The sequence below is a fragment of the Dermacentor silvarum genome, chromosome 1, assembly GCF_013339745.2.
Source record: "Dermacentor silvarum isolate Dsil-2018 chromosome 1, BIME_Dsil_1.4, whole genome shotgun sequence".
Classification (NCBI taxonomy): domain Eukaryota; kingdom Metazoa; phylum Arthropoda; class Arachnida; order Ixodida; family Ixodidae; genus Dermacentor; species Dermacentor silvarum.
In genome coordinates this window covers 124,245,649-124,268,630 of record NC_051154.1, presented here as the reverse complement: position 1 = coordinate 124,268,630, position 22,982 = coordinate 124,245,649, and the positions used below count along the sequence as shown (strand labels likewise).

Genomic DNA, 22,982 nt, shown 5'->3' with positions numbered 1-22,982 from the left:
TAAGAGAAGATGCCGGGCAATCATTATGCTGGGAATATTAACGAAACCGTCTGGCCAATGACACTTACCAACGAAAAGGTTCAGGAATTCCAGCCCCAGACGACTTTCCATTCCAGCCCCAGGGCGAATGGGTTGAGCACTTGCCGTTCGAAGCGACAATCTAGACAGAGACATCGTCACTTTACCAAGCAACCGGCAAAACCTGGCATCCATAACTGAAAAAGCGGCACCGGTATCGACGAGGGCGACTGTAGCGACATCTTCGACGAACACATCAATGACATTGGCAGGTAAGGGAGGAGGACTTCGGCATGTCGACACTTGCGCAGTTCTTGCCTCAGGAACTGCGTCGTCTAGTTTCCCTCTTCGTTAGAGACGGATCGCTGACGCATAGGGGAAAGCGATCGGCCACGTGGGGAGGGTGACCGGAAGCGTTCGAAGCGAGGACGGCGATCAGTCTGGGAGCGAGCTGGTGATGGATCGAAGGGTCCGTAAGGCGCATTTGGATCGGGCGGCACATAGGACGCTCGTCGATCGTCATCGAACGCCTGCGATCGGCGGCGGCAGAAGCTTGCGACGTGACCGGGATACCTACATGCAAAGCATATAGGGAGATTGTCCGGCGTACGCCATGGGTTAGCGATAGAAGTGCTGGCCCAGGGACCGGGAGGAGGAGGGCGGTGCACAGGCTGCTGGAAACGTGGTACGGGCGCACTGCCAGGGGCCATTGCAGCAACCGCAGCATAAGTGACCGGTGTTGCCACGGCATCCTGCTGGGGAACAGCTGGCAGCGCTCTCGCGACCTCTTCATGTATCACATCACGGAGAGCAGACGGCAAAGTGCTGGGAGACTCCGGAGTGATGGACACCAGAGATAGCTGTCGTGCGACTTCTTCCCGGACGAAATCCTTGATTTGGGTTATCAGGGAGGCTTGTTCGGGGCCGGTGGTCAGGCTGCAGAGTGACGCCGCATTAGGTGTGGGATGGCGCCTTGTAAGCAGCAGAGCTCGCTGCTTACGCAATTCATCATAGCTCTGGCACAAGCTGATAGCGTCGCCAACACTGCGCGGGTCCTTGGCCAGGAGCATCTGGAACGCGTCATCATCGATGCCCTTCATGACGTGCTTGATCTTTTCCGCTTCCGTCATGGCAGCGTTCACGCGCCAGCAAAAATCGAGAACATCTATATAGCTGGTGAACGTGTCACCCGTGTCCTGTGCGCGTGTACGCAAACGCTGCTCGGCTCGGAGTTTCCTGACGGCGGGTCGGTCAAATACTTCAGTAATCGAGGTCTTGAACGCCGACCACGTTCGGATATCACTCTCATGATTTCTGAACCAGAGACTGGCGACGCCCGCAAGATAGAAGGATACGTAAGCCAGCTTGTCCGAGTCATTCTACTTGTTGTGAACGCTCACCCGTTCATAGGATGACAGCCACTCTTCAACGTCGTTGTCGTCGGTTCCGCTGAAGATGGCAGGTTCCCGCTGGCGAACGGTGCCAGCGCAAGAAACGGGTGGCGATGGAAGAGTCTGCTGGTCGGCGTCCGGCATGGCAGAGGGTAGCGTCCCCGAACGAAGTTCCAGGATGGTAGAGTGGAACGTTACCCAGCGCGGCTCCACCACTTATAAAGGAGATTTATTGAGGTCCAATCAAGAATAGAATGACCAATCAAGAATAGGAGAAAATATTCCAATTCCGCACTTTTCTTCATTTTGAGAAGCATCAGTGGCAATAACTGTCTCGATCGGAACGTGCAAAAAGTAATCATTTAATATTGAGCTTAGCATGCGGTAAGATAATGCCTTTGCCTTTTTAGGAAAAATGTCATCATACTGAATTTTAATGGAATTGGTGTTGTAAACAACAGGACTGACCTCACGAATTTGTATGTTTCATTGATCTAGGAGAGTTTGAATAAAAATAATTTGTGGTGTGTGGAATCGCGGCTAGTACAAGCCGAAAAACAAGTCCGGCTGGAAGATGAAAACTGTTTGTGAACGCCTTATAGGGGATTCATATAGTCTTAAATATGACTGCACAGCTAATAATCGAAACCTCGTAACAAGAGATGGCATCCTAGCTTCCAGATGTAAAACTTCATTTGCTACAAATTTAGGTAGGCCTAAACATTGTCGCAAGGCCTGCCTCTCCAGAAGAACAAGGGGGCGAAGTTTATATGCAGGAGCTCCAGAGTAGAGTACGCATCCAAATTCCAATACCGGTCGAACATACATGCGGTATATTGTTAAAAGCGTTGCTCTTCGCATTCCTGATCGACTATTGCTCAGCCTACGCAGCAAGCCAACCGCACGAACACCTTTTGTTGCAATATAGTCAATGTGTGCCTTCCAAGACAGTGAACCGTCATATATCATGCCAAGATACTTGACTGTCTCTACTTGTGGGATAATATTTAGATGATAAGAGAGTGAAATATATATGGGGTCCTTTAATGGAAACGCTAGCACTGAGCATTTGTTAACGTTGAGACAGAGATGCATCACATCAAGCCATCTTTCTATAGCAGACAAGTATGTCTGTAATACTTGATAAAGTTTTTGGATGTCATTTGCCGATGAAAAAAACGCTATGTCATCAGCGTACACATAAGTATGTACATCATGATGACATGGGATGGAACGCATTAGAATATTAAATAAGACTGGAGAAAGTACTGCCCCTTGTGGAACGCCTCTTGACTGCGCGTACCTAGCCGAAGAAATGCCGCTTTTGAAGCAATAAAATTCTGTTCCTTAAAAATTCTGAAATCCATACTTGAAGGTATTTTGGAAGGTTAATCTTCTGAAGCTGGTTGATCAATATCACATTTTCAACACTGTCATATGCTTTTGAGATATCTAGAGTGACTAATGCCGCATACTGTCTTTGGCGCCGTGCCAACTTCATGAGTACGGCTTTCAAGGTCAATATGGGCCTGCCATATAGAGCACTGTGATCTGAAACCAATTTGTTTCGGACTCAGAATCGATCGCTCATTAAGAAAATTTACGACACGAATACTGATAACTCTTTCAATCAATTTTACTAAATTTGAAGTTAACGCGATTGGCCTGATATTGTCTAATATATAGCCGTCACCCGGATTTTTAAGCAAGGGAATGATCTTGGCAATTTTCCACTCCAATGGAACCCATGCCCTTCTGACGGAATAATTGATTATGTCTAATAAACATTCTTGTGATTCTCTATATAAAATTTTTAACCTGGTCGAAGTGATTCCATCGGGGCCCGGAGCCGCTGATGGAAAGCTTTGTAAGACATCTGATAATTCAGTCTTCGAAATTTCCGTGAAATCTTCCTCAGATGGGGATAGCAATGGAGCTAATGGTTGTTGGGAAGAAAAGCGACGTTCTAGCCCTCTAGCGATTACCTCCAACGAATTCTTTATTTCTTCAGTCCTCTCGCTCCAGCTTCTGCCGCGCGCTTGATGCTGCCGATGCTGCTGACTCTGCACCGACGTTCATCATCTTCCTTACAATATCTATAGGTAATTAGCTTTGTTGAAGTTGAAATGCAGAAAATAATGAGGAAAAGGGAAAATGAAAGTGGACGAAAAGATAACTTGTCGCCGGTAGTTGACGATCCAGCAAGGCTGCCGCGTTACGTAAAAAAAAAAAGGTAACAGCGCACGAAACAGAGCATAAGCAGAAGACGGACGACTCGTCCGTCTCCTTCTTGTGTCCTGTGTCTTGCGCTGTTACTCGTTTTTTATGCGACATGTACCAACCGGCCCAAATTCGCACTTTATTGTTCCGCGTGCGTTGCGCTGCCAATTCTGCTACGGCGACGTCCATCAGTACGTTCACTATCTTGGGTATACTAGACCTAGCACTGGGAGTGTTAGCCAGCGCCAAACTTACCGATGACGGGCGGATGCCGAACATCCTTTATTGTCCAATGGCGTCACGTAGCACGTGAAATTCGGAGAGCAGGCACGTGGCTATAATAAACACTCATATGCTACCTAATGGCATCAAGTTTCCCCAGATTCGAGTCCCTCGCTATGAATGAACGAGAAGGCAAACAGAGGGGCTCGCTATATTTAGCTGTAGCTAAATGCGATTTACTAAGACGCATTTTGCTAAATCACGTGCAACTATACTTCCGGTATCGGGAGAACTGAGGGGCTCTATTTTTAGTAACAACCATATGAAGCCAGCCACCGATGGGAGCTAAACCCACAACATCCGCATTACAACATCGCACGCTACATACGGGGGTTCGGCAGCCGTTAGCGGCAAGTTGTATTCCATTTTCATTTCCCGTTAGCGTTCCTTTATATGTAAGTAAGTTTACCGGAAACTTAACCATCATTCATAATTAATCGTACAGTTAATTAGGTTGCCCTAAGCTTTGTTTGGCTTCATTGCCTGCCGGTTTTGTGTGGTTGTTAAAAAATAGAGCACCTCGGTTATCCTTATTCCTCTCGCTTCATTGCACAGCGAGGGTCTCGGATTTGGCAGTCTTGGTGCCTCGAGGTTAGCATACGATGGTTTATCGACCAGTTGCCTACTCTTTACACCATTACACCAGTAGCCGGCTCCTGGTGTAAAGTGTTGTGTACGTTATGTCTGTTTTATTTACGTTATATTGACTGCACCATGCCTCGTATAATTTCATACAGTTCATAGAAACAGCTTTGTCGTCAAATGATGTGTACTATCTTTGAAGTCCATTCATCGGGGCATCAGGCTGACACTTTCTGCGGACCATAGGATTCGACGTTTTATTGATCAAAAATGACAGGAGTGGGCACTCCAGCTAAAACTCTCATTCATCGAGATTCAACAAAAGCTGGCTTCAGTATTCAAGTCAGACTCATTCATTCTTCTCTTCATGGATGTGTGGGCCGGTAGGCAGAACTCAATTGATCCTTGATTTTATTAAGTGGAAAAGTGCTTATGACCTTACGAAATTTGTGAATCCGTGCAGCGTTCTTCAAAAGCTACGCCGTACTTCCGACTGGTGGCGTGCAAACGAGTACGACGCGCGATCAATTACTTTAGGCCACTTTGGCGCAAGTATGCCATGCCCCCCACTTCCTCTGTGACCTTTAGTAAGTCTCGCCAATGTCTGTTACTTGAAGTAGTTACATCGATCTCGTGAGCGAGGGCCGCGTCGAATTTTGTTTGACTTTCTAATTTTATCAGGAAAAAGTTCCATAGAACATGCCTTGCTTCAACTGACACTAAATTTCACTGAAAGTCTTTCTATTGTCCTTTTCCGATAGCGGGCTCTGTGACTACAAAAAAAATGACAAGTTGGACGGCTAGAGCGAGTTACTTAAGATGGCGTTTCATAGGTAAATATTTAATTTCCGAGACTTTACGTCACCCCGACACCGCCGACATATCGTAACTTGCAACCGCAAGTTGGTGACATAACAGAACCTACTGATGGCTTATCCCCTTTGCCACACTTCAATATCTCAAAATTAGGCCACGCGCTCGACCTCGGTCTCATCATGGCGAAACTGCGACACGAATATTGATCACATAGCAATGTGCACTACCTCCACGCAAACTGCTCCGAAAAACAAACGCGTAAAGCACCCCAGATTCCGTTACCTGAAAGAGGAAGTGAGAAGATTTCATTGAACGCAGACGGTAATTCCGAAAGCCACTAAGAATCTCTGAGCGAATGAAAAATGTTAACCTTAGAAAAATGTTATTTTGCATGTCAGCATGTTGCCGTGAGTGATGAAAGATCTCCGTCAAGGACCCTGATCTGCACTTGTTTAGAATTTGCTCAAATATCTTAGGACACCTTTTTTATCTCTTGTTCTACAGCTTTAAGATATCCAAGGATTTTAGATATCTAAGTGTGTGTAGCGCAGCCCCATTCCTTGTTTGTTCTCTTAAGAAGCCTAGCTCTCTCTTTTTTCAGCATTTATTTTCAAGTTCGCGGCACAATTAAGCTAAGCAAGCACCAGCACACAGTTGTCTCAGAGCAACTACAAAGTCATATGTATATCTGCTAGGCACTAATTTTGAAACTGTTTCATCAGCGACACGCTCCACTTGGGTGGTGCCGCTAGAGAACTAATTGCAGCAACCTACCACTAAGATAAGATACAGCTAAGACATATAAGAGAAATTGAGCCCCAAAGGGCTCCCCACTCAAACGGGACAGCTAGTATGCAGATTATTTGTATATCGCGTTATCCCATGACCACTTAGGAGCCAAGAGTATACTGAATATCCCCCCCCCCTCTTAACCCCCAGCTGAAATTGTCATTAGCTGTTTACGTTTTCCTCCCAATGCCTTCTGACGTACGTAAAACTCTTTACTTATTTCATGAAACTTAAGAGTTGAAAAATTTATTGGTAACGCAGTTGCCACTGGGAGAATTAAAATGTAGGCTGTGCTTCAAGAGCGGCAGCATGTCACGGAAATCAATTTCTACGTTTTTACACTTGCAAAAAGGAAACGGTTCAGCGCTGCAATCGTGGTAATATCGTTGAGCAATATATATGAAGATCAATTGGAGATGCCAGCGATCGTTCATCATCAGACTTATCACGAAAGTCAATAGGAGAAAACAAGAACACCACCTGCCATTCTATGAAACTTGACTTTCCGCGCAAAAGACGCAGCAGTAACGGGGTGCAACTTTATTTTTCGGAAAACCTCTACTCTGTCTCACCTCCAGGGCGCTACACCGTAAAGCTATTCCAAACTTTTTTATTCCAGTTCTGCAACCCACGATTGGTTAACATTTTTCTGACCACCCCCCACTTCGCCTGTCTCTCACGCGACGCCACGAAAACCATGAAAACGCCCCATCTGATATGACATGTACAAACTGATTATGCATGAGTAGACCGAGCAAAAGGAAAATAATTATTTCGAATTCAATGCCTTTTTAGCCATTAGCCCTCTGCTATTGGTTAAAATACTTCGGGTTGCGCCCACTTCGCCTGTTGGTCGCGCGACGTCACAAAACCGCGAAAACTAACTGCATCAAAGTGACGTCTACGTATTAAAGATGCATTCATATGCCGAACAAAATTGTATTCTTTTTCTGAATAGCAGGAGACTGTCCCGTTCCGAAATGGATAGAAGATGGCTGCCCGCCGATCGCTCTGGCACTGGCTACTGGGAGCTGCCGGGGAGCCTGGATTTATTTGCGCATAACAAAAAATGTTGCGTGCCAGTACAACGTTATGGAGCCATTTCGGCTAGTATAAGACATCGCTCTGTCAACTCTTCTTTGCTGAGGATCCGTTTTACCGGCATTTTTAAACTTCCGTTGCACAGCGCCGAGATTTTCGACCAGCCACCGCAAGCTAAGAAAGGGGAAGCGGACCGATCGCAGACGCCGGCACCCCCCTCCTCATCCGGTTATCTCTGTACTCAGGGGCGTAGCCAGGGGGGGGAGGGGGGGGGGAGGGGGGCGGGGCTGATAGAGTTATCGCCCCCCTTCCCCCCCCCCCCGAAATGTTTTCGTGCTGGCATGCACCGCCAACCAAAACCACCGCTGGCACCGGGAGTCGTTCTGGATTTTGCCTACAATGTCTTTTTCACGCTCGAAAAGATATTTCGGCACGAACATTGCGAACTCGGGCTGGATTTCGTGGCAACGCACTTGCGCCTGCAGTCACATAACGTAAGGAGACCCATCCGAGCACAAACTCTCAAGGGTATTTCAATAGCGAGCAGGCGCGTTGCGGCATCTCGCAGCGGAATCTACGGAGCGCATGGATTTCAATTCCTAAACTTTATGGGTATAAAGCTCTCATCAACTTTTGACGCGAAAAGTGGACTGACATTTCCAAAGGCGTGGTTTAGATTTTCAATTTTGGAACTGTATTGGTTTAATGTTCTTAGGCCAACATATGCGCGCACTGAAGCCCTCGTGTCCAAGCCGTTCCAGAAATCGAAGCAGGCGCTCGCAATCTTCCACACACACAAAAATACTAAATATCTCCGTGACTGTCAGCTGGCAGCTGATAATTTTCTCCAAGCATTTTCAGGAAGCGCGCCCAATGTGATAAATCAGCTAATCCAGGGCAGGCAAAGTAAAATAAGAGAAACCAGAAGAAAGTTAACGGGCCTATTATTGAGGCAGTTCTATTTGCGGGCGACAAAGTCTGGATCTCCGTCGCCATAGGGACAGCGGTCCTCTGGATTAAAGCAAAGCCCCTGCTGAAAATACTGGTATTTTCAGAGCACTTCTTTGCAGGCGAGCTGATGGTGGAGATACACACCTGAAGAACCCTTTTCAAAGTTGCCCTAGTAATGTCTCGTATTTAAGCCCAGATGTACAAACCAAATTCTAGACATTTATGGTGAAATTATCAAAGAAAGCCTAGATGCTAAAGCAAACGCTGCAGGCCGCTTCTCCATACCTCTTGACGAAATGACGGATATTGCTGAACAGCTTACTGCTTGTGCGAGGTGCCTAAACAAAGATGCCAACGACATCGAAAGAGTGTTTTTAGGTTTTAGCGCCGGAACATATAAATGGCCGCTCTCATTGCGACTGCAAGTTCTATGTAAATGTGTACAAACTGCTGCAGATTCTAGTTACCCTTGCAGTGACCACTGGAAGCGCAGAGAGAATATATTTAACATGCGATTACTAAAAAACTACTTCCGCTCTACAATATCTGAAGAACGCATGGTTAGGCTGGCGCTTTTATACGTCCACAGAGACGTCGGCATATTGCCAGAAGTCATTGACTGCTTCGCTAAACTTCCACGCCGAGTGAAGTTTGTCCTTTAGATAGCGAAGCGGCAAAAATCAATGCAAGTAAAAAGCTCTGTTCCTTCAGGTCCATAAACTCGCAATTATGAAAACGTATGACTTTTCATTAGCTTCTAAAACCACAGACAGTTTCGCCGTTTAATCTAACCGTTAGCATCATGATCAAAATTATCATGCGAATACGAAAATTACGAGGACATCAATAACCAATTTTGACCGACCTTGCTCATTGAATGCCCGGCCCACGCGGCGTTTCCCAACAAACGCACTCGGATAATCAGTGCTTTTTTTTCTGAAAAACAGGACTCATCAGCGAAGAAAGATCGAGTTGAAAGCTTTACTCCTCATATTACTCTCAGTCAAAGCTAAGGCGCTTGTGAAATCATTGTGTGACGTCGAATAATTTCATGGTCCCGGTTTGAAATACGATGAAAACGCGCGGTGCGCAAAACCGTCAGCCTGTTCAGGACCGAGCTGCCGCTCAGCGCTCAAGAGAGGTCCCGAAGTTCAATCTCGTTCAGTTCGAAATTGTTGATCTCGAACGCCTCGAGCGGGGCGTACCGGTGGGTAACGCTGTGAACAGCGCTGCGAACCAGTGGAGAAGCCGGTACGCACCCGGCACCCAGCGGCTCACGACGAGCTCCTCCATGACCACGCAGCGAGACCTAGGGTCGGCCAGAGCGTTGCAGGCGTCAACCGTCGCGAAGAGATCGTGGACGTTGATATTGCGCAGGCCGTGGTGCACGGCGCAGCAGTGCATCAGGCTCTCGGTCTCGTGCACGTCGATCCAGTTCTCGACGAAGATGAACGTGCGCAGGGCTTCGCAGATGCCAAATAGACAGCATGGGCACGCCAAAGCGCGAGAAGAGCACGCTCACAATCTCCACTGTGTCGACCGTGGTCACCATGCTGCGGAGCGCATCCATCATATCGCTGGGCGTGTAGTCGTACAGCCGGTATTGGCGCAGCTTAACGTGCCCCAGGTTGCAGCCCAGCCCGAGGCCCTACCATAAGAAAGGATGATGTTGCGAGATGCGTGACTCGCACAGCTCCACGATTTCGATGCAGCGATGCTCCATAAGCAGCCTGTGGACTAGCACGAACGAGTTCCTGCGCGGCATGTTGTACTTGGCGGGTAGCATGCGTCCGCGCAGACACGCCAAGGCCATCCGTCCTGGACTGAATTCGCGGAGTTCGAAGTTGATGGCCCACAGGAATTCATTCCACAGGGAGAGCTCCGCGAGGAGGAAGCAGCCGTCGTCCATGCTGGCCGTGCGCGACTGGTCGTAGTTCACCCGGTGATGGATCGGGATGCTCCGAGGGTAACGCAGGTTCGAGAAGAGCTGGTTGACTGACGGGCATCGGCTGGAACAACTGTCGATCAGATGTGCAGCGCACTCGCACCGGCAGTCGCTGCTTCGCACCAGCAGAGCAGCTTGCACAGAATGGGCACGCCGACGCTCGGGAAGTGCTCGCTTACGATCTCCAGTGTGTCGAGCGCGGCCACCGTGGAGCGGAGCGCGTCCATCAGGTCCCTGGGTGGGTAGTCGTACAGCCGGTATTGGCGCAGCTTCACGTGCCCCAGGTTTCGGCTCAGCCAGAAGCCTTCCCGGATCAGGAAGTGGTTTTACTGGACGCCCGAATAGCGCAGCTCCTCGATCTCGATGCAGCGGTGCGCCATGAGCAGCCAGTGTACCAGCCCAAACGAGGACCAGCGCTGCATGTTGGGCGGAACGTGAACCACGCGTCCGCGCAGACACGCCAAGGTCTGCCGTCCTTGACTGACTTCGTGGAGCTCGAAGTCGATGACCCAAAGGAATTCGTTGCATAGGAAGAGATCTGCGAAGACGAAGCAGCTGTTGGCCGCACTGGCCGTACCCGACTTGTCGTCGTTCGCCCGGCAATGGCTCTGGATGCTCCGAAGGTAACGCAAGTTGAAGCTGGTTGACCGACAGGCACAGGTTGGAACAGTTGCCAACCAAGTACGCGGCATTCTCGTGCAGACGGCCGCTCCATGGTCCCATCTCGCAGACGCTTCCCTCGCAACGTCGTCGTCGTCTCAGTTCCATTGGCATCATCGACCGCGGAGTTCGACCGCTTCCAGGTTGGGCGAAGCGAAAGGTGAAATCCCTGGAACGGAGCCGGGCCGGACGCTGCATCGCGCCTTGCGCTGTTGACTCGAGGTTCCAGCGTTTCGATATCAAATGTGATCTCACGAAATCACGGCGATCCGACCCAGATCCAGACGTCAGATTCTTACTAGCAGTGGCATCAACTGAGCGCGCCAGCGCCGGTGGCCGTTTTGCCCGTGCACCGCGTACCTTCGTCTTCTTTATGACCAACAGCCTCTTCGCACGTTTGTATCGCTTTTGTGCATGAAAACAATAGAAAGGCGCAGATTTCGAAAGTGAGGTACTTGACGAAGGCACCCACACACAAGGGCAGGCTGCACCTGTAAATTTGGCTCCGTGGATTATTTGCCCTGTAGTACCGTCCTGTATCAAAGAACGCTTGTTCCATGTGCACATGAGGGAAACAGGAGCCTACTGCAATCGCAACCGTAGCTAGCTTGAGGCATACTATGGCACTGGCATTTTAGCGGCGCTGGTTACATTGCCCAGTCTTATTGCTGTAAACATCAATCTGGTAGGTATCAAGGACCCTATATTCTCAAAGGATGAGAATGGATTGCAGTTACTGGCATATATGGTAAGCGGCAGTAAATTAAGGGTCTCACATTGATATAACGCATGTTACGCAGACGTATATATTTATGCACTCATATTTGCGCAAATCATCGCTAAAATTATGTGCCCAATATTCCAGACATTCCTCGCATTATATCCACGAATAGAGTGTCGATATGTCTTTGAGATCTGGGCTCTTGAAGGACGGCCTCTTAAGGCCAGGCAAATTTAATGGCAGTACACGTACTCGGTGCTTTTCTGAAGTCGTAAGGAGCGCCCAGAACGTCGATCCCTCTCTGGTAGCCGTGGGCAACGAGTTCCTCCACAATCCTTGTGAAGTACGCAGCTGCAAGAAAACATAGCATGCAGTTAGGTGCTCGTCGCGCACTTTTCGATCAAGTCATACAAGTAATAAAGGAGAGGCTGAGCTGTTGAAGAATATATCGAAATAATGGATGCACTAACACTTGATATAGCGTTGTGTTGGGAGTGAAAGGCCACGTTACTACAAGCGGTCGAACACCTGAACATGACGTTTGCTCATTCCCCGACTCAGGCACCGAAAAACGTTCTTGGTGAATTTTTCTTGGCAATATATTACGTCATTGTTATACAGCGGGACAGTGTAAGATTTTTATCTTTGGTGTATGGAACCACTTCTGTTTCAGCCGCAATTTCTTGAGAAGCTTTCCCACTTAAAGTTTACCAAGACGAAAGCTTGCGCTATAGCAGCGCGAAAGACATGGACGAAGGGCAGACGTTAGACCCACATACAGTGCTCACAACTTTCTTTTACTACGAGTTATTAGTGAAGTTGTTAGTCAGTTCCTGGGCATGTGTCTTACGTCTTCCCTTTGTCCATGTATTCCGCGCTGCTTTACCATTACCACTTAAAGATGCCGGTGACCGAGAACGTGGACAGGTACACCAGCTGATGGCTGACGCTATAGTGCGTAGTGACGCTGCCGGCCTTTCGACCTTACAAACAATGGCGCTTCGCACGCTGATGCACTCACTTGGATACACCTGGCTCGGGTCCAGCCACTCGACGGTGGTCGTGTTGCCGAAGCCAGGTACCCGAATGTGCACTCCGTCCGGAGGCCTCGTGGTCCTCGTCTTGTTGTCGTACACCAACCTGGTTGCAAGTACCATATCGCTGTGCATCAGCAACAAATGGCAAGCGATCTTTCCAACAAGGCAAGTTAGCGTGCGCCGGAGTTATTTTTTCCACGTCCCCCACATTGCATTATTGGTTTGCTTGTATCAAACAGCAAACGAATAAAATAATCTAGAGAACGTCGAAAAAATAACACAGGCAAACCCCGTCTCACTAGACAAAACACGTAGAGAGATATGTCCCAACTAACCCGAAATTTTGGCTGTGGTTTTGTGTGAGCCATGAACTTGAATGAATGAATGAATGAATGAATGAATGAATGAATGAATGAATGAATGAATGAATGAATGAATGAATGAATGAATGAATGAATGAATGAACTAAAGAGCAAACACGTTTGGCTGCAGACATTGTAAAGGTCGCCGGGAATAAAGTTGTATTTATAACGTGCCAGCCTCCCTAATTTTATCTAAATTAATAAATCTAAATTAATAAGTGCCCGTATATTACACAATTGCGGGTTAAGTGTCAACGCGTTACACCATCACCGGTATACCTCAGCTGAGCGCGCTAATTCGATGGTACCGCATTGGTTTCGCTAGTTCGTGTAGCGCTTGGCCACTGCCGCGCAGACGTGGTGCCCGACTGGAGTATTATAACATTTAAATGGACGCCTGACTTCAATTTATACATTTTAGGCTGCTAGCGGAATTCGATAAGCTCATCTGGCCTGCGTGATTGTCTGGCCTTGTATCTCTTCTTTTTCTATAGTTGAGAGAACTTTCTCCCTTCCTCGAATAACTGTTTCTGGTGGTATTGTGGTTCCACTATAGTTTCGTTAGCGTGTAACTATTGTGCTGGCCCATTACGCGTGCCGAGAAAAGTGCATACGCAGACCACTCGACAAATTACAGTCAAAAATAACTCATCACACCATGTTAGGCTGGGTTCGAAATGAACAAATAAGAACGGTAATTTATTTTCTTTTTTAATGAAATAGAGCATAATACGAATGTTATGCGTCCATCCTTTTAACTTATTGCTCGTTCACCTATACAAATACGTAACATTGAATCCACGACTTTTAGACGCAAGAGACCTGACTGACGAGAAATATTAGTGCTCCTTAGCAATATGGCACAAACAAAAATTCCGTGCTTATAAATCGTGCCAGTTGACGAGGAGACAGAGGGAATTTTCAATGGCAGAAGGTGGAGAGGTATAGTCCTGAGTGAAGTGCCTCTAGCCTGCTACTGCTTGCCGAGGAAGGGATTTGGGCCAATAACAGAGATTGGATTTGAAGGGGAAGGTACAGTGGTGGTATGGTGAAGATGGTCATGGGGGCTGCACCAGGCGCGTAGCCAGGGGGGGGGGGGGGGGGGGCTGATGGGGCTTCAGCCCCTCCCCCCGAAATTTTTTCGTGCCGGCATGCACCGCCGACCAAAACTACCACCGACGCCGGGAATAATAATAATAATAATAATAATAATAATAATAATAATAATAATAATAATAATAATAATAATAATAATAATAATAATAATAATAATAATAATAATTTATTTCCCATGAAAAGAATTACATGGTGGGGTTCTGGATAAAAAGTTGCACGCTGGCAACTCGACCAGCCCAAAAACCCATCAAAGGCAACAGAGGGCGCCGGGCGCTCACATGTGAGTAAACAGATGCGAAGGTGTCAATTTACAAAAAAAGAAAAATGTGTATACGAGACAGGTAGTAATACACTTTAACAATTAGAAAAACAAGTAGCCTGCATTAACAAGGAAATATTGAATGTATACATGAGCATTATAGATTACACAAAGAAAGTCTTATTATACAAAAACAGGAAGAAAAATAGGGAAAAAAACATAACATAGCACTATATTCAGTGCAGCATAAACTAAATCAAATAAAGGGGGGAAAAGTCATACAGTATTGTATATGAACAAACTCATTAAACAACAAGGATTAGTTTGACTGAAAGTAGTTGTGCAGGCTGCATAAGGACAGAAGGTCTATTTCTCGTAAGGCGAGGTTATTGAGTAAAGTCAGAAGTGTATGTCTAAGCATTTGTTGACCATAATTCGTTCTTGAGTGCGGAATGTTCCATTGTTCAGGTGTCACAGTGTCATAGGCTGCGACATGTTCGTGTAGGCGAGTTATGTTCAATCATTCTGCATTCTGTCTACAATGTCTTTTTCATGCTCGAAAGACATTTCGGCACGAACATTGCGAACTCGGGCTGGATTCATGGCACCTGGGGTGGATTTCGTGGTACCTGGGGTCACGTAACGCAAGGAGCCCCATCCGAGCACGAACTTTCAAGGGCTTTTCGATAGCGAGCGGGCGCGTTGCGGCATCTCGCAGCGGCCGCGGAATCTGCAGAGCGCATGGATTTCAATTCCGAAACTGCATGGGTGTAACGTTCTCATAAACTTTTGACGTGAAAGGTGCACTGACATTTCCAAAGGCGTGCTTTAAAAGATTTTCAATTCTGGAACTTTATGGGGTTAATGCTGTTATAAACTTGGACCAACATGCGTGCACTGGAGCCCTCGTGTCCAAGCCGTTCCAGAAATGAAAGCACGCGCTCGCAATCTTCCACACGCACGGAAATACTAAATATTACCGTGACTGTGAGCTAGCAGCTGATAATTTTCTCCAAACATTTTCAGGACGCGTGCCCAATGTGATCGATCAGACAAAGTAAAATTTGAGAAAACAGGAGAAAGGAAATGACCTATTATTGAGGAAATTCTTTTTGCGGGCTACAAGGTCTGGCTCTCGTTGGCCACAAGGACAGTGGTCCTATGGATTTAAGCATAGGCCCCGCTGAAAATACAGGTATTTTCAGAGCGCTTCTTCGCATGCGAGCTGATTGTGGAGATACATATCTGAAGAACCATTTGGAAAGTTGCCCCAGTAATGCCTCGTATTTAAGCCCAGATGCACAAAACCAAATTATACAAATTTGTGGCGAAATTATCAAAGAAAGCCTAGTTGCAAAAGGTGGCTGCTTCTCCATACGTCCTGACAAAACGACGGACATCGCCGGAATCGAACAGCCTACTGTTTGTGCAAAGTACCTAAACAAGGATAAAAACAACATCGAAGGAGTGTGTTTAGGTTTTATCACCGGATACATGCCCTCTCCCTTTGCGACTGCAGGTTCTATGTAAATGTGTACAAACTGTTCCAGATTCTAGTCACCCTTCCAGTGACCACTGCCAGCGCAGAGAGGAGGAGGAGGAATAACTTTATTGAAAAGGGGTTGGGGTGAAAGGTTATGAGCTCGATGAGTGGGGCCCCAAGTCCAGGGCTCCACTGGCCTCTGCCGCCTGCCTTACGTGACCCAGAAGTGCTCGCTGCACAGAGAGAATATTTTTTAACAAGAGTTTACTAAAAAACTACTTGCGCTCTACAATGTCTGTGGAACGCATGGTTAGACTGGTGCTTCTATACACCCACAGAGACGTCGGCATCAACGTGTCCGAAGTCATTGACCGCTTCGCTCTACTTCCCCGCCGAGAAGTTTGTCCTTTAGATAGCGAAGCAGCAAAAATCAATGCAAGTAAAAAGCTCTGTTCCTTCAGGTCCATAATCTCGTAATTATGAAAACGTATGACTCGTAATTATGAAAACGTATGACTGTTCGTTAGCTTTGAAACCGCAGAAATTTTAGCCGTTTAATATAGCAGTTAGCATCATGATCAAAATTATCATGCGAATACGAAAATTACGAGGGCATCAATAACCAATTTTGACCGACCTTGCTCATTGAAAGCCCGGCCCACGCGGCGTTTGCCAAGAACACACTCAGATATTGCGTAGTAACTTGCCGCATCATCTGTGGCTTTCGTTTGTCCTTTTCTTTCCTTTTTAGCTACCTGCTTTTATTTCTTTTTTGAAACGAAGCAAAACCCTCCTTTAATTTTGGGTGCAGAATAATTGTTGCCGCTGTGCAGGCAGTTAAATTACACATTTTCGTACTGGTTTCTGCATTATTCCTCTATTATTCTACCTGTATGGTGCTGTCGCGACCGCTGCATGGCCCGAGTACATATCACGATTTCTGCGATCATATTTTTGTTCTTGCCTAGATCATCTGTCTTCGTGCGCGCAAAGTTTACTATCTCTGACTCCGCAACGTGTTTATTTGTCTTGTTTGACGCATAATATACAGTGGCGTTTGCTTAAATACGTAGATTTATTGGAGACTTAGACGCGTATTTAAATATCTTGTTGCGAGGTGTTGTGTATACAAGCAGTGAACTTTGTTTCCAGCGACTCTGTTTTGCCCTTTAGCTAGTTGTATCTTCGCATTTGTATATTCCATTCTATCTTCGCATTTCTAATGTATATTTTGCAGAACTGCTACTTTTATGTGACTTACACAGATACGAAGATGAGAGGATTGCCCTTCGGACGGCTTTGGGGCACTTAGACGACAGGCCTTTTACGGAGGAAAAGACCTTGGGCGCGTGGCCTCGTGCGTCTGCTGTGTGTAGGGCTACAAAGGCGCTGCTGTGTTTTTTGAAGTGCGCAAGCCTGTATGACCGCCTGTGACGAAACTCAGCGATGAACGCTTAACTTTAAATGTGCAACGTGCGAACTGTGAACTTCTCTCTTCCTTCTCTTTCAATCCCTTCTCCCCCTTCCCCCGTGCAGGGTAGCCAACCGGGCTCAGCATGGTTAACCTCCCTGCCTTTCCCTTATGACTTTTCTCTCTCTCTCTCTCCTACTTTTTATTTGTACTCACTGTTGCGAGTTTAATCTCGGTGTAATTACAATACACGACCGGTAACAGCTGCTACTGCGCAATCTATTGCAACGAGGGACAGCGTCATTGAGGTTTTTTCCTGGCCGTTGCATATGTTCAAAAATGTAAACAAGGTTCTTGAATGGCAAAGATTCATCAAAATATTTGTCCTCAACTTATTAATTTCATGGCCTTTACGTTCTTCATATCAGCTGTATACACTGCTTTGCTGGTTTCGAACTGATATAGTTCTAATGTCCGTGTGATATTTTCTTTCCTTATTAAATAGACAAAAAAACGCGGCCGCATTGATATCAGTTATTTCTGCCAGAATTTTTAGGACATCCGAGTATATTCTTTTATGAAAAAAATACATATTTTACTTGACAGTAAAATAATAATCAATAATTCGTTTGCAGCATCTAATATACAATTGCCTTGGCAACGCAGTTATTGTTCATGTATTTGATCTCTCGACAACTTCTATAAGGAGGAGGCCGCGCTGCAACCTGAGCCCCCCCCCCCCGAACAAAATTTCTGGCTACGCCACTGGGCTGCACAGCATACTGTTTCTAGTCAACGCGTACTATTGCGCTCAATACGAGCTGCAACACGGCAGCCGTGGCCGCAGCTACGCTCTAGCGAAAAAGTGGAGAGGGTTTCTCCATTTCAGAAGTGCGCATACGCCCGTGCTCTACGCTGTCTGCTTTCTTCGCGGAGCGATAATAGAGCGGCCCGCTGAGCAGCCCGTAAGTATCTGTGATAAACTCACTCTATGGTCAATTCGACACCTGGGTTCATGTAGTTTCCTTCGAATTGAATCCATGCTATCTTATGTCCCGCGATTTTAGTATAATTACGTGACCGGACTTTGTGTTTACTTTAGTGCAGCTATGTGACTGAAATTTGTGTGCCCTTTTTCTGAGTGGACTTTCAGTTTTAGTGTGACATCAGTATACTTATGTGACTGGATTTTGTGTTTAACTTAATGCACCTTTGTGACTGAACTTTGTGTTGCTGTGTTTCTGAGTTGACTTTCAGTATTAGTGTGGTATTAGTGCACTTATGCGACTGGACTTTGTGTTATTGTGATTTGGAGTTGACATTTAATTTTAATGCGTGTAGGTTCATTCTTTTTTTTCTCATACCTCTATGTGAAAAGGAGTAGCCGGCGCCAATTAAAGGCGCCAACATCTCCTAAATACCATATAATAAAAAAAAAGTCCTTAGCCCTTAGCGCAGCGTGCTTCGTAATGGCGCACGCTGCCCTAGCTTCCTAGCCATTTTGTTTTATTGCGATAGCAATTATATGGACACTCAAAAGCAGATTTCTGCCGTCGGCGTCGCCGTCGCCGTCGCCGTGAGGTTCCGTATGACGTCATTTGGAGATGAAATCGTCGCCGCGCGCCGAACGCTGTATGTGCGAGTGAAAGGGCGCGAGGGGCGCGTCTTTCACGGGGAGTGAACGCACGGCGGAGAACAAACGCGCGTTCTGCGCCGTGCTCGCTTAAGGGCTGCAGAAGTAGGCGTCTCTTTTCTCCTTTACAATCACCATATATGTAGAGCAAACGCGCCTTCTTCGGACGCGCGAGAGGCCGTGGGGGAGGGGGAGGGAAGGGAGGCGACGTTTAGCTGCGGCACCAAGTGCCTATTTATATCAGAGGCTCCAGCAACAGTCACCAACGCCGCACGCATTTTGAGCTAACGCGGGCAAAACGCCGATGGCGTCGACAACAGTTCTGCGTGTTGTTGCTACCAAAGCCGCTCACCTTACTTCGTATGACATTGCTGTGTTGCTATCGCATTCATTGCTTCGCCCTTAGGGCGAAACTGTGACATTTTTTTATCCGCGATGGAGCGATAGCTGCTCGGTGGGCTAGTGTATTATTGCTCCGCGAAGAAAGCAGACGACGGAAAGCAGGGGTTATGCACATTGCTCAAATGGCGACACCCTCTCCAATTTTTTTCTCGAGAGCGTCGTTGCAGGTACGGCTCGCGTAGAGTGCCTCGATGCCAGCGCCGCCGTTCAGGGTGGAGACAACCCTGCTGGCGCCGCCATATTGAGTCACACGAGCTGAGACTCAGCTACGCTTGCGTCAGCGCCTCCTCTACTCTGAGATGCCTGGCACGTCGGCCGCGCTCCTATTGTTCGTCCGGGACCGCTGTGTTTCTCCGGCTTTCCACGAGGTGGCGCTAACTTCTGACACTACGCACCGCTTGCTCCGCAATAGAAAGTCACTGCTCCAGTCCCTCTCCGAAGGTTTGCAACGCTGAACTGTGAAAAAATTTTGTTCTTCAAGATTTGCAAAGCTCAGCAGAGTGAAATTATGTAGTTTTGAAGACGAAACGAGAAAGTAAATGAAGTAAAATAAAAATAACTGTTTATTACTGCAGCAGAAGTGCAGGCTAAATATTCTTTGCTAAAAGGGCATGTTGCAGATATTAACGCATTATCACAGAACGGTAATAATTGATGCAATATGAAAAAAGACAAAAAGCATGAATGCAAAGCAAGATCAAATATGGGTTCATGCACATAATGCTAAGGAAATTATGAACAAAGAAGAAAAAAAGATTATGTAAACATCTTATGGCAGGAATAAGTATGAGACTGTTTATGCATATTAGCAGCAGTCCCAGCTATGAAGAAAAATGAAAAAGATTTTTGACAGTTAATGGACGTGCAAAACAGGAAATGGCTTTGCTATCACAAACAATTAAGGGTAGGGAAATGAGGGGGTTCGTTATGCCATACATATGAAGGAAGCCAACAATTATTGAAAGCAAGGAATAGGAAAGAAAGGTTCCCCAATTCATAACGCTGTTATCACAGTTTATCATGCCTGCAGTCCGATAAAATCACTTCACTAAACAAACAAAGAACATCAAAGTCTACAGTTATTATATGCAGTTTCAATATCGATGTTATTAGATGCAGATATCGGCTTCATGAATTTTTATTCATATGAGCTGTACAAAAGCCTGCCGTGGTCATCGTTGGAGCTTTCACATTTCAACACAGGCAAGACTGCGATTACACTCACGCTACGCTACAAACACTGATCCATAGGTTTCAGGAGAGATTTTCGGTTTGATAGCATTCCACATATTTCTTCAGACCACAAAGAACTAATGAGTTCTACTGTCGGGTAGTAGAGGCCACCCCTATCTTGGTGGGAAAGCAACCCATCCATAGCAGAGTTTCTCTTTGCCTTCTTAACTAAAGCCACACAGTTCTCACGCGCATTTTTTTTTTTTTTTTCGTGAACTACGCGAGATATACCAAGACAGAAAAGCCAGGGAGCTTCTCGCGCTGGCTTGACATGCAAAAGGCCACGCAGCAATACCGTGTGGCTGGGCTTCAACTGCGGTTATTAGGCCGAGAAATGAAGCGGCAAGACACACGATAAATAGTAGCACGTCGGGCGCCGAGAAAAACTAAGACCTAGAACGTTAATACTGACTCCGAATGGGCTACCACCGAGACTGCGCGGGCGTAGCGGTGCCGGTGGGGCGCACGATAGTGTCAGAACACAGCGCCGCTGCGCGGCAGCGGCGCGCGTAAACAGGAGAGGGTTGAGCGGGGGCTTCGGCGCTGACGTGCCAGGCATCCTAGTAAAGGAGGCGTTGCTTGCGTTCATAAATAGTGTTACTCGCGGCGCACTTCCAAGTGCTTTGCCTTGATGAGGATTTTTTTATCGGTATCGCATCTGCACATCTTTATAACCAATAGCCGTTAACTCGTCGAAGGTCCAAGACGTAAATGTATGGCGCCGGGAACATGCCCAAGTTGCCTAATTCAATCACATTTAATATGCCGTGTGTATGTTTGAAATACGCACTATTTTTATTGCGATAGCAATTATATGGACACTCAAAAGCAGATTTCTGCCGTCGGCGTCGCCGTCGCCGTCGGCGTCGCCGTCGCCGTGAGGTTCCGTATGACGTCATTTGGAGATGAAATCGTCGCCGCGCGCCGAACGCTGTATGTGCGAGTGAAAGGGCGCGAGGGGCGCGTCTTTCACGGGGAGTGAACGCACGGCGGAGAACAAACGCGCGTTCTGCGCCGTGCTCGCTTAAGGGCTGCAGAATTAGGCGTCTCGTTTCTCCTTTACAATCACCATATATGTAGAGCAAACGCGCCTTCTTCAGACGCGCGAGAGGCCGTGGGGGAGGGGGAAGGAAGGGACGCGACGTTTAGCTGCGGCACCAAGTGCCTATTTATATGAGAGGCTCCAGCAACAGTCACCAACGCCGCACGCATTTAGAGCTAACGCGGGCAAAACGCCGATGGCGTCGACAACAGTTCTGCGTGTTGTTGCTACCAAAGCCGCTCACCTTACTTCGTATGAGATTGCTGTGTTGCTATCGCATTCATTGCTTCGCCCTTAGGGCGAAACTGTGACATTTTCTTTTTTTGCGCTTCCACGCTTGGTATATAATGTTTGCGACCCCCTGTGTGTGGAAGTTTTTCTTTTTCGCTGTTGTATTTTGGTTTACACGTCACGCCTCCTTTACCGTAGCCAGCCACTCGCGCACGGCGGTTAGTTTCCCTTGCGTTGCGCGTGCTCTTCGCGTTCGTTGCAATTATTTGACGATATCTACGCGCAATTTTGCGTTTTTGCCCAGAAAACTGTGTGCTGACAGGATTAAGCTGGTGTAAAAATAACTGCGATGTTAAAATAAGGCTTAGTTAGTGCTGTAGAGAAAAATGTAACGTAACTTGTCTTGGTCAATCTTGCGTGGTACACACAAGAAACCAAACGATGCACAAAATACATTTACTTAGTAATGTCTAGTACAGTCAATCATGAAAGAGATATGTACATGAAAAATTATATGTGCTGTGTGGCGCCTGAAGGTTATGTTGAAAGACGAGATAAAAAAAAATCGCAAGGTAGGCTCGACACATACAATTCGGGATAGGGGGAGTTTTTTTTTTATTTATTCATTACATTGGGGGGGGGGGGGGGGGGGTTCAAGTGAGTACATCAACCTTATTACACACAATATAAATCGAACACAGGAATACAAACAAGAAAACGCAACCGCAGGTAATATTAATCACGATATCCAGCCAGAATACATCAGCTACCATCGAATACGTCGCATCAGCCAAGAACATCGATGGCGAGTACAGAACATTTTATAAATAACCATTAGAACACTGATAACTACATTGAAAAAATAAACACTGCATACATATCGCGTACAAAAACCGTAAATGAAACTAAGACAGTCAAATACAGATTAGCAATGTTTTTCACTTCGAAAATATAGTCCATGATGATGTAAGGCTGTTGACTAACAGACGGCGCCCATCCTGTCTATTTCCCTCGTACTGGTCCTCTTCAAAGTGTTTCTAAGTACAAGTAAAACAACAAAAGTGATTATTGATATGAAAAGTTGCCTTATAAATACAGAGAACCCATTACAGTGCTTAAAAATAAATTTTCGCAGAAGTAATGCTGTATTATCTCGCTTCACACGTTTCGAAGAAATGCACAGGCTACAACAGACACCATATGCCAGAAAGCGCCGAAACATTTTGGTCCCATCATGCCCCTTAACTCTACTACACCTGGGCATACCGTGCACAGGCATTTAAAGACCGTCACAGTACCCACTACGATCGGGAATGAGCACGAATGACCATCGGCTTACGAGCACCACGCTACAAAT

The 22,982-nt window shown here is 46.7% G+C and overlaps 2 protein-coding genes across 2 annotated transcripts in view; both read right to left on the bottom strand.

Annotated features, from left to right (window-relative positions):
* Positions 1-22,982, bottom strand: part of LOC119435991 (phospholipase A2 group XV) — a 97,000-nt gene that overhangs the window by 521 nt on the left and 73,497 nt on the right. The window lies entirely within an intron of this gene.
* Positions 1-22,982, bottom strand: part of LOC125947809 (uncharacterized) — a 72,756-nt gene that overhangs the window by 18,937 nt on the left and 30,837 nt on the right. The window lies entirely within an intron of this gene.